Source organism: Erinaceus europaeus, chromosome 4, assembly GCF_950295315.1.
Source record: "Erinaceus europaeus chromosome 4, mEriEur2.1, whole genome shotgun sequence".
Lineage (NCBI taxonomy): Eukaryota > Metazoa > Chordata > Mammalia > Eulipotyphla > Erinaceidae > Erinaceus > Erinaceus europaeus.
This window is the reverse complement of record NC_080165.1, coordinates 96901617-96919951: the sequence shown is the minus strand read 5'-3', so window position 1 is coordinate 96919951 and position 18335 is coordinate 96901617. Positions and strand designations below refer to the sequence as shown.

At 39.5% G+C, this 18335-nt stretch overlaps 1 pseudogene; it reads right to left on the bottom strand.

The window, feature by feature from the left end:
• Positions 1 to 18083, bottom strand: part of LOC103121626 (thyroid transcription factor 1-associated protein 26-like) — a 43912-nt pseudogene extending 25829 nt beyond the window's left edge.
• Between the last annotated feature and the right edge of the window lie 252 nt (positions 18084 to 18335).

The window sequence follows — 18335 nt, the reverse complement described above, 5'->3', positions numbered from 1 at the left end:
TAGTTGCCTTCCATGGGTTCTTGGTCAATTTGATCATCTCTTACCAATAAAAGTTCCTCCAGCATATTTCTGGCAACTCACACATAAAACAACCAAATTTCTAGAATCCCCGAACATTTTTTTTCAAATACTTTACTGGAGAAATTGGTTTACAGTATGTATGATTGTTGACATATGACTATAACTTATCTCCCTATGGTTATCAGCAAAACACCTTCAACCCCTACTGAGGTCCTATGCTACCACTGAGCACCCCAACACCTTCTCTAGCTGCTTCCATCCCCTCCCACCTCAGAGTCATTTGCTTTGGCTGAATATTACCTTGCTTAGTCCAAGTTTCACTTTGTGTTTCCTTTTATATTTTCTTAAGCCACAGCTGTCAGTGAGATCATCCAGTATTCATCCTACTCTTTTGGGCTTATCTCAGTGTGATTTCTTTGGGGTACACTCAAAATGAGGCAAAAATAATTGACTTTATAATGACTTTTTAAATGTATTGCTACAGGTGGGTTACTAGGGTTTTGTTTAGGATCTTAGCATCTATGCTCATTTGGGGAATTGGTCTTTACTATTGTTTGGTTAGATCCCTGTCTGCTTTTGGTATCAGGGTGATGTTGGCTTCATCGAAGGGGGAAGAAAGTGTCCCTTTGTCTATGATAATTTGGAAGAGCCTGTTAAGAGGTGTTAGCTCTTGAAGAATTATAGAATTCATTTGTGAAGTCATCTGGGCCTGGATTTCCAATGTTGGGAAAGCTTTTGTTAACTGCTTCAATGTCCTTATTAATTGATCTATTCATGTTTGATAAGTCTGGCTTAATCTTGGAAGATTGTATGCTTCAAGGAATTAAACCATATCTTCCAGATTTTCTAGTTTAGTGGTATATAGTTTGTAAAAACCTTGCCTTATTCCTGTGGTGTCTGTTATGATTTCCCTCTTTGGTTTCTTAATCAGGTAATGAGAGTCCTCTCCTGTTTTGTTTAGCCTTTTTTTTCCCCCTTGTTAGTCTGGCCAAGGGTCTATCAATTTTGTTAACCTTTCCAAAGAATTAGCTTCTAGATTCATTGATCTTGTGTATTACTTTTTTAATATCATTTATTTCTGCTGTAATTTTTATTAATTCGCTCCTATTGGTTTGGGTTTCCTTTGTTCTTTTTCTAATTCCTTAAGACTTCCAGTTAGATTTTTTACTTGAGATTTTTTTTGTTTGTTTGTTTCCTAGTGTGTACCTGTATAGCTATTATTTCCCTCTTAGTATTATGGTAGCTCATATCTTAATTTTTATTTATTTGCAGTAATATCTTACTTTTTCTTTGATCTAGTAGTTGTTAAACAGAGAACTAATAAGCCTCCATATTTTGGAACTATCTCTAACTTTTTGTTTAATGTTGAATGTTAGTTTAACTTTGGTGTGGTCAGAGAGGATGTTTGAAGTAATTTCAACATTTTTTTTATTTGGGGGATTAGTTTTACAGTAAGTACAGTTTTTGGTACATGTGTAAAATTTCTCAGTTTTCTGCAGAACACTCTCACACTCAGCCTAGGTCCTCCTCCAACATAGTGTACCAGGACCTGAAAGCTATCCCACCCCAATGCTCCCCACCATGCCCCACCCACAGCATCTGACAATGTTAGACTTAGTGATTGAGAGAAGTGAAGTAGAGGGTAGGAGAGGAGGGTGTCTAGGCCCAAGTGGCAAATATTTGATTAGGTACATTATAGTGTTTTCTTTAGGTCTTTATACGTGCTGAATTTATTATCTACTGACAGGAGACTATTGAGCACTTTTACTTTGAGGTATATATTTTCCCCTAATTTATGGATACATATGCACATGCACCCTATCCCTTAGGCCCTGTTATAGATCTAGAGCCTGTAACTTTGGCATCTTTAGGTATAGTTCAAGTAAAACATGACATGGTGGCACTGGTTACACTTATTTAGTTGAGTTCAGAAAAGGCAGTATCTCAGAGTAGGAGATCAAGAGGAGAGGCATGGAGAAACAACAAGCAAAGTCCCTGAAGTTCTAGGACTGTGAGAAATAAGGCTTAGAAAGAGAATAGGGGAAGGTTCTTTGCTGTGTTAGAGTTTAAGAAGGCAATAAATAATTATTATAACTAAGTTATTTGGGACTTTAGTTTACTTTGAATATCCCATGTTTAGGATTTACTGTACCATACAAAACCTCACCATGATATATGCTTATAGGTACGTTTCAAATTTTTAAACATTAACTTAACAGTTAAAAGTGTAACCTTGAAGCTACATTAATACCAGGCAAGGTAAAATTAATTTGCTAAGTAACTATTTAAGGTAAAGTCTAAATATTTAATGTGACAATATATCCTCAAAACTAAAATGTAAATTCTCTATACAGGGCACTTTTGGAGGGCTCCCAAAAGTGCCCTGTAAGCTATCTTGTGGAAATTAATCCACAACAGATCTGGCATCAGTCTGGCACTGTTAAAACCATTGTCACTAACATGCGTTGACTCTCTAAGTAACCTGAGTCTGTTTATAGTCCAAAGTAAAAATAGTTAAAAAATCAAAATATATATTTTAACCAAAATTGGTCTGAAGATCCTGCCGTAGAGACTGCTACGAGAGGTAACATTAGATGACCTTCAAACAAAATCATAAAGGTATTTAAACCAACTATAAACATCAAGGTATCAATTATAGTAAACCTCTAACTTGTTACAAGTTTTATTTTTTCACAAGTAAGTGATTACAGCTATCAAGCCTTCATATGAAGAATCATCTGTTCATATGGTAAGCTATTAAACTATAAGAAGTTCCTCCATACACAGCCTATGTGAATTAACAACATTCACATATTCTTGTACACTTAACTGGTGTATCTTGTCTTGCCACCATAGGCCTGCCTTTGTCAGCCAACAATTTAAAGATGTTTCCCTTTATAACATCACCCATGCCACAGACATCCTTTACTGCCCCCAAAGACAAATGGCTGTTCCCCTGGACATCACATCCACTGACTGCTTCCCTTAGACTTGAGATATGATCCCACCTCTTCATACCAATGGATAAATTCCCCCTTCCTTACCTGGCTACCCTCAGTTGTGGGACCCTTGCTTGTTTTACTACTTCTGCTCACAGTAGGTCCTATAATTCCTAACAAGCTCATGGCCTTTTTGCAACAACAGATTGATACCATAAAGATGCAGCCTATACAAGCTCACTATCATAGGCTGGACATGGCAGAATATGGAGTTGCTGCGGAGGATTTGCCCCCCTCCATCAGAACGTCCACCATGTAGAGGGCTGGCTAGCCAATGACGTGTAAAGGGGAAACTAGTGCTATCCAGTCAACCTAAGACAGGGCACCTGGTACTACTGGGCAAAAAATGACCAGGTGTTCCAATGACAGGTAAGATGGAAGGCTGATCCCTAACCTAAGACAGGCACAGTCCACCCTGCCACAAAATAAAGTCCACCAAACATCAAAACATGCATATATATATGAAAGGGGGACATGTAGGGAGACACATGTGCCCTCAAGGTTGCTATTGGCATGACCATAGAGTCTTTGTTAAAAGATAATTTCCTGCTTCCCTACACCTTAGAATCTTTATTAAAAGATAAGTTCTTTTTCACCCAGGACCTTCCAGATAACGGCTGATTACCATGACAAATAAAAATAACAACAATAATAAATAAATAGGAAAGATACATCCCCCAATACTCAGTTGGCTAAGGCACCAAACCTCTTTTTCTATAAAAAAATTCAAATCAGATGCCCTGCTAACCACGAGAAGCAGATTGTTTGTGTTTCTTTCACAGGAATCCTGAAAAAGAAAAAAAAACATCTGGACGCCTGCACACTCTGACATCACCAACTAGATGGCACGACTACAGTGGCACACCCCTCAAAACCCTAGACGTCACCTGACGTGATCTGAAGAACCTGATTCACAGACTCCAAGGACAGAACTTTTTTACTGCCTGTCTGCCCTTTCTACTTCTGCTTTGCCTGTCACGTTTTGGCGGTTCCAGCTCACTATCTACAGAGAAGCAGAATCCCAGCAGCTGACCTTCCTCATGCAGTGTTTCACCCCCTGCCATTTCTCTCCCTAGACGCCTACTTTGGACTGAGACTTCTATTGGACTTGCTGGTATACCCTTTGGACAATTTAGACAATTTTACAGCAGCTTCCTTCCCTTCACATTGCTGGTTTTTCATAGACTGACCCTGAGTAGTTCATAGACTTTACAGACTGTTGCCTTGGCCATTAGATAAAAGTAAAGGGGGAGAAGCTGGGAAATTGTGCAGATGCAGTCACATCTGCCATGTTGTCCCCTCAGGCTATTGCTAGTTTCCGAGAGAGTTGGGACATTCTCAGAGCACCTGTTCTGCCATGTTGTGCCCTCAGGGCATTGTCTATTTCCCCACCATAGTTGAAGTGCTTTGGTTACTCCTCCCTTTTCCCATTCTCATGAGAGTTATTATCCTACCCTGGAGTGCTATGGTAACTCCTCCCCTTTCCCATTCTCACGAGAGCTACTCCCATGAAAGCCCTTCTTCTTCCGGACCTCACTCTCTTGCCTGCACTTCACTTCGGTGTTTAGATGCAGAAAAGGTTACTGCATGAGATGGCCATTTTTGCTACCTCCATGTGGCCCAACCTGCTTCTCTCTCACCCAACTCTGAGGTGCCAGCACAAATAAAGATTTGTGTTCCCTCTTTGCGCTGGATCTCCTCTCTCTCTTCTCCGCGGCACAGCACGACAGACATGCTCTATCTCCATATTAAATTTTTTTTTTTTTAACAGCTTAACAATAAACCACAACTCTCGGACCAACTTCTCCATATTAAAATTTTTATCAGGCCAGGAATACCATGTTTAACTTTTTTTTTTCCTGGCAAGGCCACTGCTCTACCCAGACTGGGTCATTAGAAATGCAGTCCAAGCATGGAGTTTGTTACAAACAGTGGCAGTTGGTATTGGGGTGCTGGTAAGATATAGAATTCTTACTTCTGTGAGAGAGAGACACCCTGTAGAGGCATCTTACCACATCTAGAGATCCCAGAAAATCTCTAACTAATGAATTGATGCTGGTATTAGCTATCAAAAGGATAAAACTGTCCTATATTCCAGTCTGGTTGTTCCCACACAAGGGGAATTTTATGAAGTCTAGGTCCAAGAAGAAGTTTTTCCCAGTGCACTTCCATTTGTCTCAAAATAGGTTTTGTTTATGCCGGGATATTTTGTCAATTCAGATTTGTCAAATTCAGGTGGCCCTTTTCTATATAACAGGCAGTTGGCAAAATTTTAGGCTTTGAATCTGCACCTTCTATTTGTCCCAGCCAGCTGCTTTTACATTGGGGCTTTCCTAGATGCTGAGCACTTCTCCCTCCTCCTTTAGAGGAGAGGGCAATGAATAGGATCCCCTGGGCTGGGCATTTGATTACTTAATAGAGGTGCATCAATCTTTGTCAAGGTCCAGTAAAGTTGTGCCAACTCTATGAGTCGGGATCTTTAAGACCACATTTAGCTTAACTAAATCTTATTTAAAACTTAAAACAAAGTCTAGTTATTTTAGAGGGTTAACACACATTAATGAAAACAAGGTTAGCACGCAGACTTACACTTAAAACAGACAGTCTTGGTGAAAGGAAAATTTGCCTTTAAAAAAAAATTTGCCTTTAGAAACAGCTTGGATTCCTAGCTCATAGCAACTCCCCCACCCAAGGAGGGGGCGAGCATGGCCAGGGGAATAATTGACTGAAGTCTCTGCCAATCTGTTGGAGCAGAAGCTCTATGACGTGATTGGCTTAGCAGACGGAAGAGGCGTGCTTAGGCTGCCACATGGTTCGGAAAAAAAATCTTGGTCTGGGCTAAGGTAACTTTTAGATTTTTTAAGAAACTCTATAAGGAGCAAAAAAATAAATTTCTAGAAAAAGGTGTGTGCTGGTTCTCTGATTCTTAGGGTGTTTTTAAATCTTGTGCTATGCCATGGAGGATGGATTTTGTCTAGGGCATGGATTTTAAGCAAGGGGAAAAAGAAGCCGCAGTGCCTGACTGGTAAGGACATTTTCGGCGGGTTAAGGGAATTTTTTTTTTTTTAAGGAAGTCCACTTGCCCTCGCAAGCCAGGGAGCGGGGGGGGGTGGGGGGGGGGTGGGGGGGGGTGGGGGGGGTGGGGGGTGGGGGGGTGGTGTAGTGAGGTTAAGATCAGCGACTCAGTCCTTTTATGTTATCGCTGTTTCAGAGTTTCCTTCTACGGAGAACTGTATCGGAGGGGCCCCACCCTCCACTAAATCTGTGAAGGGAGAGCTGCCTCCTAGGGCAGATTTCTTGGTACACTGCTTTAATGCAGCAATTAAAAAACTGTATAGGTAATTCCTGTGCTCCTTCTTCTTGGAAGGAAGGTTTTCCATGTCCGTTTAACTCAGAAATTAGTCAAGAGTCTTAGAAAAAACACCACTACTAGTGGGAGAGGAAAAAAATAGGTCACAATTGTCAAGATTAAACAGGGGAAAGACACTCAGTTTCTCAGAGCCTGGCCAGGGTTATGATCTACCAAGGTTTTTCCTCTGCATCCCCTCCACAAGCTTTCCTGGAACGTGAAAGGATAGAGAGAGAAAAATCACAGGAGGCTTAAAATGGAAGCCTGAGTTTACCTTCTGATGTGCTCTGGAATTTCCTCTTCTCTCTTAAATTGCTAGAGATCTTTGGCCACCTTGTCCCTATTCAACCTGCTGGACTTTTGCCAATTCTATGTTGGGAGTGCAGTGTCTCATGGACCGATTTCTTCTTAGGGTGGATGTCCCGTGCCCCACAGTCTGGGCGCCAGATGCTGACACTCCCGTGAGGTGAAGTCCAGCAGGAAGGCAAACTGAATGGTTCTCCCTCACTCATTCAAGGGACAAAACAAAATAGAGACAAGAGGAACTAGGGAGAATGGAGGCACTCACAACTCTCAATTTATTCAGGGGTGGGCTTGGATATATATAGAGAAAGTTAAACAAAGAATGTTTTTCAAATACTGAGGTTTCTTAAAGGTGAGCTTGCCCCTATGGTAGGGGGCTGGTATGACAAGAATTGATGAGATACATAAAGGTCAACATAATTAGTCTCCTGATGCAGGCATTTAATTACCCAAAGGCGTCTGAGAGGAGAATAGAGGTTAAGCCAGTTAAGGCAAGATAGAGAGAAGATAAGCAAATTAAGGACATCAAAGGGCACTGTTAGGAGTGTGTGATAAGGTGTGTTCTCCTTTGTGATTTGAAGGTGAGGTGAACTTTGAGTAAATGAACCTTAAATCAGGCAGCCATATGGCCTGCAGTTAGCAAGGAGAAACTGTGAGATCTCTGTGGGCTTGAGAGGCTAACAAGGCAAGCTTAGTCTGGGAGACTTTTTCTCTCTTGGTTCACCTCTAGGACAAGAGAGACTAACAGACCTCCATCCAAGGATGGGAGAGCTCCCCTAACCTCTATCAAGCTATCACATAGTCCCACACATAGGTATACACATATCTTTTTGGATGGGTGTATTTTACTCTATTCGATATATCCCTAGGAAAAGAATTGCTGGGCCATAAGGAAGGTCCATTTCTAGCCTTGTACGCATTCTCCAGATTTCTCTGTAAAGGGGTTGGGCCAATTTACATTCCTATCAGCAGTGCAGGAAGGTTCATTTGTCCCCATAATTTCTATAGCATTTGTTGTTGCTGTCGTATCTGATTTGTGACATTCTCACAGGGATGAAGTGATATCTCATTGTTGTCTTAATTTGCATTTCTCTGGCAATGACTTGGAGCATTTTTTCATATGTCTGTTGACCTTTTGTATCTCTTCTGTAGTGGATATTCTGTTCATATCCTCTCCCCATTTTGGAATGGGGCCATTTGATTTTTTTGTTGCTAAGATTGGTGATTTTAGAATGTATTGATACTGTCTTTGTGGCCTAATATGTAATTGATGCATAAGAAAGTTCCATGTGGACTTGAGAAGACTTTCTTGGGAAGCTCTCAAGATGTTTAGTAGATCTAATTTATACTCCTCTTCACTCAATTCTCTTGTTTCTTTAGTAATTCTGTTTCTGGTTGATATGTTCATTTGTGAGACCAGAATATTCAGATTTCCCAGTATTATTGCTTTGCTGTTGATGTCCTTTCTCAGTTCTCTCAGAAGTTATTTTACATACTTTGCTACCATTTCATTTGATGCATAGATAGTAATAATAATTCCCTCTTGGTACACATAATGCAATGTCCATTCCTGTCTTTTAATATCTTGGTTATTTAAAATATATTGTGTCTTCAATGATTATGGATTTTCCTAATCTTTTCTTTGTGGGCCATTGGTGTTTATGATGGTTTTCTACCTTTTCAATTTGAGCCTATTTCTGTCCTGATGAGTCAGAGGAATTTATTGCAGTCATTTGGCTGTGTTGTATTTCCTGACTCATGTTACTACTCTACCTTTTAATGAGGGAATTACACCATTCACATTAAGTGAAATTACTGATTTAAGATATTTCAAAGATATTTTAATGTAAATATTTGTTTTATGTGTGCATGCATGTTTAAGTCTATTTATGTTATTTTTATTTCTGAGTTCCTTTAGAATTTATTATTTCTTTTTATTTATTTATTATTGGATAGAGACAGAGAACTTGAGAGGGGAGAGGGAGATAAAAGGGGAGAGAGAGAGAGATACCTGCAGCCCTGATAAAGCTTTTCCCCTGCAGGTGAGACTAGGGGATTGAACCTGTGTGTTTGCACACTGTAGTGTGTACACTTAACCTGGCCCCTTTTTAGAACTTCTTATAGCACAGGCATTTTAATTTTTTTTTTAATTTTTACTTATAAAAAGAAAACATTGTCAAAAACTTTAGGATACGAGGGGTACAACTCCACACAATTCTCACAACCAGATCTCTGTATCCCCTCCCCTCCCTTGATAGCTTCCCTATTCTTTATCCTCGGGAGTATGGACCCTGGGTCATTGTGGGATGCAGAAGGTGGAGGGTCTACCTTCTGTTAATTGTTTCCCCACTGAACATGGGCATTGGAAGGTTGATCCATACTCCCAGCCTGCCTCTCTCTTTCCCAAGTGGGATGGGGCTCTGGGGAAGTTTGAATGTTATGCTTACAGGAATAAAGTGGTATCTTGTTTTCCCCTGACAACTGGTTACTGAGCAATTTTCCATAATTTTATTGACCCTTTACATCTCTTCTTTGGTGAAGAATTGGTCCATGGTATTTTCTTTTTTCTTTGTCTTTATCTTTTTAATGATTTAATATTGATTTACATAGTTAGGAGATGATGGGTATTTTATCACCAACAGAGTTCTGTGATCCCATTCCCTGCATTGGAAACTGCAGTGGTTCTCTCAAGGTCACAGATAGAGGTTGACTATAACTAACTATACTTATGTATATTTGCCCACTTTTCCCCTAAGTTTCTGCCTTCCCTTCCTTTCTAAGTCACATCTACATCTATTGCTACTTCCGAAATTGTCTTTTTAATACTGAATTTAGTGATGTATTAATATTATGCCTTTATCTGATATATGGTGTACAAGGATCTTCTTCCATTCAGTAGGGCATTTTTCTGTTTTGAAGATGGTTTCATTCACTGTATAGAATTTGATGTAGTTTCAGTTTTATTTTTGTTTTTCTTGCTGTTGGACTTGATTCTTCAAAGATATTTTCAAAGTAAATACTGAGTGTTCCACCAGTGTCTTCTTTTATCCATTTGATGGTTTCTGGCCTAGGGTTCAAGAAACCAATTAATCCAATTGGGGTTGACTTTTGTGTATACATGGTGGCCCACTTTCAGTCTTTATGTTTCCATCAAGTTTTCCCAGCATCATTTGTTGAGGATACACCCCTTTCTACATTTAATAAAAAATTACCTGTCCACTAGGAGGTATGGATCGACCTGTCAATGCCATGTTGTTGAAGCATACCAACACCATGTCTAGTGGAGAAGCAATTATAGCAGTCAGACCTCCCATCGTCTGCATCCCATAAAGATTTTTGGTCCATACTGTCGGATAAAGAATAAGGAAGCTTCCAATGGAGGGCATGGGACAAATAACTCTGGTATTGGGAATTATATTCCTCTTATCCCACAATATTTCGATCATTATTAAATCACTAATAAAAAAATTAACTGTCCAAATATGTCAAGGGCTCTTAGTTCATTCTTAAGGGAAGAAGCTTTTATTTTTATTTATTATTAAATATTTGTTTATAAAAAGGAAACACTGACTAAATCATGCTATATATTTTTATTAATTAGCTAGGTGGAGAGATAAAGGAGAGTGGATGGAAGAGAAAGAGAGAAACATGTTCCTCTCAAAATGGATAGAACACCCAGTTACCTATCAATGGAAAAAAAAAACCAGTTAATTTTGGTCAATCTGAAGAAGGAGGAGGGAAAAGGGAACCATATATAATAATAGTAAAAATAAAATAAAATAGAGTAAAAAACCCTAACAGTCTGATGCTTAGACTGCTCCAGATTGGCTGCAGGCAGCCTGAGCAAAGACAGCCAATTATAATAAATATAAAAAAAAATGCAGGTAGTCTTTCCCAGGCAGGGCTGAGGTTCTGGTTGGTCAGGTATTTTGTAACTCAAATAGAGCTCCAGCCACCCCCAAAAAGGAGAAGGAAAACAAAAAGAAAAAGTCTTAGAATGACACCCCTGATGAGCCAGGAATCTTGGTAAAGAAAACAGCTCAGTAGGAAGCCTGCTAGGAGTGTCTGTCCAGCCCCTGGGAGCTGGTTCTGGGGTAGGGGGGAAGGGTAAATTCAGAAATAATCAAACCAAAGATTTTCCTTTCTTTGTCCTTTTGTCCTTTGTTTGCCAGCCCAGGAGTGGGTTATAGGACTCTTTTTTGGTGTCACCCTGACCACCCCTTGTTTATCCTCCTACTGACAGCCCAGTATTCTACCCTGTCCAGAGAATCTCAGTTTGTAAGCTGCTTCTCTTTGGAACTCACACCAGCTGTTGTTTCCAAGTCACCATCTTGGCTCTGACCAGGAAGTAGCTTTTATTGTCTTAACAATCTGGTTGCCTGATGCCTGCCCAGTTCTACTGCCCATCTTTCCTCCTCATGTATATCATCTGCATGATCTGATTCAAATTTTGAGCAGTCATTGTGTGAAGATCCCAATATAGTGCCACCAAAGAAAGCTTAGTCAAAAAGTACCCATCGGGAGGTGTCATCAGAGAACTATTGCCTAATGGAAATTGCTGGGAACTTAGTGTGGACAGATATGTTGCTAAAATTTGTCTTTACTACTGATGTTCTTTCTGTCTCAATTTCTAACTGCTGGAAGAAGTATAACTGAGTAAATTAACACAGGCTTGAGCTTTGGAGGCAAATGGCAAGAGGATCATATATTTCTTCCTCATTCATGCATTCAAAAATATTTATGCTGCAGCTACTGTTTGCCAGAAATAGCTGCAAACACTGAAGTTATAGTGGTGAATAAAAAAATCTCTGCATGCATATAATTTATTTCTTAGTGGAAATTGTAGTAGGTGCAATGCAAGTTCTTAGACTTTCTATTGAATTTTAACTTTTCTAGGTTTCTATTTTCTCACTTTGTTTTGTTGTGACCTTCTATGCAATATGTTTAATTCATAATAAGCATTAGATGAATGATAGATGTTATTATTTTATATCAAATGATGATACATGCTTTTCGTATATCACTCTGGATTGATTTTTTTTAAGTTTTTTATTACCTTTATTTATTGGATAGAGACAGCCAGAAATCAAGAGGGAAGGGGATGATAGAGAGGGAGAGAGACAGAGAGACACCTGCAGCCCTGCTTCACCACTTGTGAAGTTTCCCCCCTGCAGGTGGGGGCTGGGGGCTCGAACATGGGTCCTTGTGCATTATAATGCATGTGCTCAACCAGGTATGGCACCACTCAGCCCCATCACTCTGAATTTCTAAGTAGCCTTGAGAGGAGTTCAGAAGATCCTATAGTAGCAGTCTTTTTCCTTCTATGGGAAGAAAACACCTTCCAGCATAACAAGGGGATATACTAGCTGGTTTCTCATAGTCTTGGCATTTTGAAAACAAAATGATACAAAGAACATGGGACTGAAAATCAGGAACATGGCTTTAAGTCTGAGTTTTTTTTTTCCCTAACTCCACATATGACCTTGAGCAGGTTCAGTTCCCTCTCAGAAGCTATTTCTTCTCTGTGCTAACAAAAAGGTGAACCATGGTCTCTACTACCCTAGTTCTAACCTCCTGTGGTCTAAGCTTAGGGTTGTTAGTCATTCACAGTGAACTTCTATTGCATTGGAGCATGGATAATAAATTCTTTTTCTGAAGTTTAGTAACTAGAAGTTTAGTAAGAATGATTACGGTCACAGTAATAATGATGATCCTGTTGATACCTAGTTATTCAATGTTTATGACATATTAACCTCCTTTATTTCCCATTTTGAAGATGCAATATTGGACCCACAAGGAAGCCAAGTGACTTAGCCCAAGTTAGAGTAAGGAAAGAGGATGAGCAGAGACTAGAAACTAGGGAACCTGGGCTCAGGATACCAGCTTTCTTTCCTGTCTTCACCAGCATTTCATTTCAGCCTGATCCACAGATTCATAATGGAGCTATTAGAATATACAAATGTTTATAGTGCTTTAGAATTATAAAGCATTTTAATGCTTACTTAACCATCTTACCCTTAACATTGGTCTTATTACCTTTATTCTGTAGCTGAAAATACTGAGGATTAAAACAATTTAGGTACTCAACACAAATCATAAGTTGGTTAAAGCAGAGACATCACTCAACCAGGTATTCCTAACTTGGAGCTTAAAGATTTTTTCCCCCTGTAGCATAGCAACTAAATCTGTGAAGAAAGAAATAATTGTCGGGTTGCATGTGGGAGAGAGATGAGACCAGGAACTCATGGCGGAGTGGAAACACAAATCTTTATTCACACTGGTGCCTCAGAATTGGGTGTGGGCACAGCAGGTTTAGGTCACTTGGAGCTACAAAATGGCCGCCTCCCGCTATGCCCAACAGCCCTTCTCCAGGTAGGGATGTGGAAGAGAAAAGAGAGGGGAAGAAGAGGGGGAAAGAGAAGGGAAGAGAGGAGAAAGTGCAAACAGGAGCAACTTTTATAGGAGAATTTTGGAAGTGGCAAGTCTAGATGGGATTGGCTAGGAAAGGGGGTAGAGAGAGGCAAAAGGCATGCTGGGAAGGTGGAAGCATCCTTAGCAACTGTTGTAATGGTTTAAACTGAATTAGCAATACCCTGAGGGGATAACGTGGTGAGGATCTGTAAATAATACTTGCATGGAAATATAGTGGTTTGTGGGCCCTGCCAATGTTCAATCACATCTGCACAATTTCCCAACAAATAATCACCTCCCCATGGTCTGCTTCACATGTGAAAAAGTGTTTTTGGATGCTGTAAAATGCCCTAGGAACGTGCCTTTACAACTAAATTCAAAAGCAGGTGGCCATGTTCTTTTACCTTTATCTGTATATAGCACCTTGCAATGAGCTCATAATGAGCTGGCCATGGTGCTGAAGATGGGATGTGATGCAGGCAGGCAATTCTCTTTCCCTCTGAACCTTTCAACTGCTTGAGGCTTTGACATCCTGCAGGCCCATGTATTGGGGTGGACTTGACAAGTTAATTCTCTAGCAGGCTTGAGCAATCCTGAAAACCATGTAATGAGAGGGGTGTCTTACTACTGCAAGAAGGGATAGAGTCAGATATGACAAGTGGATTATCAGAGACAATCTGTATGGTGACAAAAAGGAAGTGCTATCTTTTAGCTTCTCTGGAAAATGGTTCTGCTCTCCTGGTATGGTGTGTTAGAAGACCAACCAGGGAGGATGAAGATGACTTTGTCCTATGATGAATCCAGGGTGAAAATTGCACAAGATGAAGGATGAGATATAATCACTTCTATATTACCTAGTGTTCACAGAATTATATAATCTACAGGCTTCACACTGACCCAAATTCTTTAATCCTGCCTCCCACACCCATCCATCATGAGCAAATATCAGTCAAGCAGAGATGAGAACATGTCATTATCCTTGGCGATAATAGTGTTTAGAAGAAGCAGTTCAGCTCTCCACAGAAGAAAAAATTACTGGAGAGCAATTGATCTAGAACTTTTCTTTCCTTCTTCCCAAAACCCTACTGTATTCCAAATTTTTCCCTAGATTTTGATCCTGCTCTTTATCTTCAAACTTGTTGAATGGCTATTTCACTAAGTGAGTGATCCAAGTAGTTTATTGTTCTTGTTCTGCTGTTTCTCTCCCAGTTTCTCTGACAAGACACTTTAATCTAGCTGTCACTCTCAGTCAACCAAATCACTCCACTTAACAAGTATCTGTTAGATCTCTCCACCCCCACATCGAGGTCTTAGAACCTAGACTTTTCCCCAGACTTGGAAGAGATCAAACGTGAAATTAACATCTTATTCTAGTGATTTATTCTGGGCCACACAACAAGATTTTGCCTAGTGTTAGAGTTGAGAGTAACTATTCTTGTAATAATGACTCCTAATGTATACTTACGATTCACGTGTTAATCTAAGTGTACTATATGAGGCAGACATATTAACCCATTTCATTGTTTTAAACAAAAAATGCAAAGAGATGAATTTTTTTTTCTCAGGGTCAAATAATACTCAGCTTTTCAAAGAGAAAAATGGTAGAGAAGAGTCATCAGGAAAGACTTTTTTTTTTTATGGATCCAAAGTAGGGGAAGAATATCAGGAACCTCTGAGTAGTAAATAAAGTTCCAAGTAATGTGAACCCTGAGTTAAACTGACTTTTGGCACAGATCCAGAAATCTGCAAAACTCTTTACAGAGTTTTGAGTAAGGGCTCACACAATGTCTCTGGTACTATTGCTCAATTTACCCTTAAGAGTCCTATTTCTCTGCTGCTTTGTAATTTGATTTGAACTTTAGGCTCATGATTCTGAGAGCTCCAAGGTTCCTCATTCATATCCAGAATACTTGAGATAAATGACTTTTCATACCTAACCAATGAATAAACATCAAGAGACTGAACTTCATGAGTTCATTCTCTTTGGATAATGAGAGTCCTGTGCCAATTCCTATTCTACCTGATGACTGGTGTGGGCCTGAAAGCACACTCATATGGCCCAAAGACTTCAAACCCAGCCCAAGTTCTTTTTTTTTAATCTTTATTTACTGGATAGAGATAGCCAGAAATTGAAAGGGAGGGGAGCTGGATGGGGGAGAGACAGGGAGACACCTGAAGCACTGCTTCACCACTTGCAAAGCTTTCACCCTGTATGTAGGGACCAGGGACTTTAACCATGGTCCTTGTGCATTGTAGCATGTGCTCAACCAGGTGTCACCACCCAGCCTCTCAAGTTCTACTTTTTGTTCTTATTTCTCAGTTTATGTCTGTGAGTAAAATCATCCCATATTCATCCTTCTCTTTTTGGTTTATTTCACTTGGCATGATTTCTTCAAGCCCAATCCAAGATGAGGTGAAGAAGGTGAATTCATCATTATTAATAGATAAGTAGTATTCCACTGTATATATAGACCACAACTTTCTCAGCCACTCATCTGTTGTTGGATAGCTAGGTTGTGTCCATGTTTTGGCTATTATACATTGTACTACTATGAATATAGATGTACATACAAAGAGATTTTTGGTTTGCATTATTAATGGGAGAAGGAAAGGAAATCTAGTATTTAAAAACAGAACTGATTGGAATGTCTATTAGGATTAGGATACTAGCCTACTGTATAGAGAAAGAACTGTGACTTGAATATCTATTGTAGCTGAGGAGAAGAAAAAAGCTGATTAGCATCCATATTGTTAACATATATTGAATAACTATGGCTGTTCAAATGAGTTAAGAAAATAGAAGCTGAGAAGATTAAAGTTGTATAATTGAGGGAGATAAGGGGAGGAGGATTTGAGGAAAGTTACCTCCCTCTCTCACACTGACCAGTGTTTTTTCTTTTCTTTTCTTTTTTCTTTTCTTTTCTTTTCTTTTCCTTTCTTTCCTTTTTTCTTTTCTTTTCTTTTCATTCATTCTTTCTTTTTTTTTTAAGAAAAATTTTCTTTGGGGCTTCCTTACCACCAGTTATGTGGTCATTCGTCATTGATTTTAAATATATATTCTTTTCAGACTCTGTGTCAGTATCTGCATTTGAGTTTATAACCCCTGGATTCTGTGATTTCAGTAAATCCTTTTGGTACCAAAAGAGGGAATCCAGGCCATATAAACAAACTTCCCAGCCATCTTGACATTGCTCCAGCTCTAATTTCTAGAAGGTGACTAATATATCTACTTTCTCCCAAAGGAGGAAGAAGATAAATGGAGGCAGCTGGAAAATGGGGGCGAGGGAAGGTCACAAGTTTGCCCTTTTAATATTAATAGCAGGTGGTTAGATAGGGATAAAGCTGAGTTCTGCTAGGGCTCCAGGGTTGAGGGAGTGAGTAGATGTTTCAGCCACCCATCTCCCTGACCACTGGACCAGCACCTTGTTGGGTCTCAGTGTGGGGACAGACATATAGGGAGAGTCATGCTCCCCACATCATTGTAGATTCATCATACATACAACCATCAAAAAAGAATTTATAAAACATGACTTTCAGGAATTTTAAGATTTATTGAATAACACTGAGAATATACACATGTTGAAGTATACATGGGCAGTGTGAAAGAACACAAGAGACTGAGCAATTTACTCACATGTTGAGAATCCCAGCTTGGCAGACAGAGAACATAAAACCACACACATAACAGCTTTTATTAACTTTCAATCCCTGACTTCACTTCCTTTCTAAGCCACACCTACATATATTACCATTTCCACTTCTTGGGCAACATTTACTTTCTTCCCCACTGACGCCTGTTCCTGGGGAACATGTGTTTCAGCATGGTGAAGTTTGTCTGTGTTCCAGGTGCTTTTTCAGGCCTGGCTCTCTTCTGTCTGTCCCTACCTACATTCCAGTGGGGAAGAAATTAAATATAACACTTGAAAATGGGAGTGGAGTAGGTCTTAGAAAGCACAAAAGAAATACTTTGCACATTATAGGAGGAGTTTTTAATAAAGTAACGACACCTGGTGATCTCAGCAGACCAATGGGAAACTGGCCCAATGTGACTTAGAGTTTAAGTAAAGATGAACATATGGAAGCGCCTTGCTTTCCTCCCCAGGCCCTTAAGCACAGATCCCCTCCCTCATCTCTTGAACTTTTCTGTAATTTATTATCATTTCTACATAATCTCTTATCTCACAACTTCAATGGAATACTACTCAGCTATGAAAAATTAAGAATTTACTTTTTTAATCCCATCTTGAATGGAGCTTGAAGGAATCTTGTTAAGTGAGATAAGCCAGAAAAAAAGGATGAATATACAGTGATCTCACTTATGGACAGAAGTTGTGAAATAAGAACAGAAAGCGAAATACAAAGCAGAATGTGAATTGTGTTTGGTGTATTGCACCAAAATAAAGGATTCTAGGGAAGAAAGACTGTTAGGTCCTGATGTACAATTGTGGAGGAGGACCTAGGCTGGGGTTTGCAGAAACCTGAGAATCTTTGTAGATGTACCAACAACTGTATTTACCGGAAACCATTGTTCTGCTCAGTAATAACAAACAAAAACAAGAAAGAAAGGAAAAAAAAAAAACTTTAGACCTTATACAGACCATGGAGTTTGCCTTGTAATTCTTTCAAGAAATCCTGTGAGGAACCCCCATGTAAATGAACTGGTGGGAAACTCATTGGGGTTTCCACAATCCTAGTCAACTTCCTCCCCAACAGTCTGACTGTAGAACTGACTTAGGGCTAACTCTTTCTTCTACAGGAAACATACAAAAATACAAAGGCTGAAGTAGGACTTAGTCTTTCAAATGCTGGAGTCTGACTTCCTCTTTACTTACAATTCCTACAGGATTCCATTTCTGATCACTGGCTGGTTTTGACCCCTTTGATCCAACTCTTCCTTTCAGTTCACTTGATTCAGCTACTTGAATTTCATATTTAAATTCTGAATTAAATCTGAGGCTGTTTTCACTCTTGAGGGTTACTCTTGAGGATTGATTGTTCATTGTCTTGTGATATTATTGTAACAATACTGCTGGGTAATGTTAGTTTCATTTGTCCTAAGACCAAATAGGTTCAGATGGATTAGGTAACTTGTTTTGCTGGGGTTAGAAATCAAATTAATTTCTTTCCTTTTATCTTGCCACAGTCCTCCACTGTACTTCACAGAACAGTTGGGAGCATTAAACCACACTGGAATACCATCTTCAGAAGGAAGTAAACAGATGGACAGTATGTCCCTCAACTCCCTTCTCAAG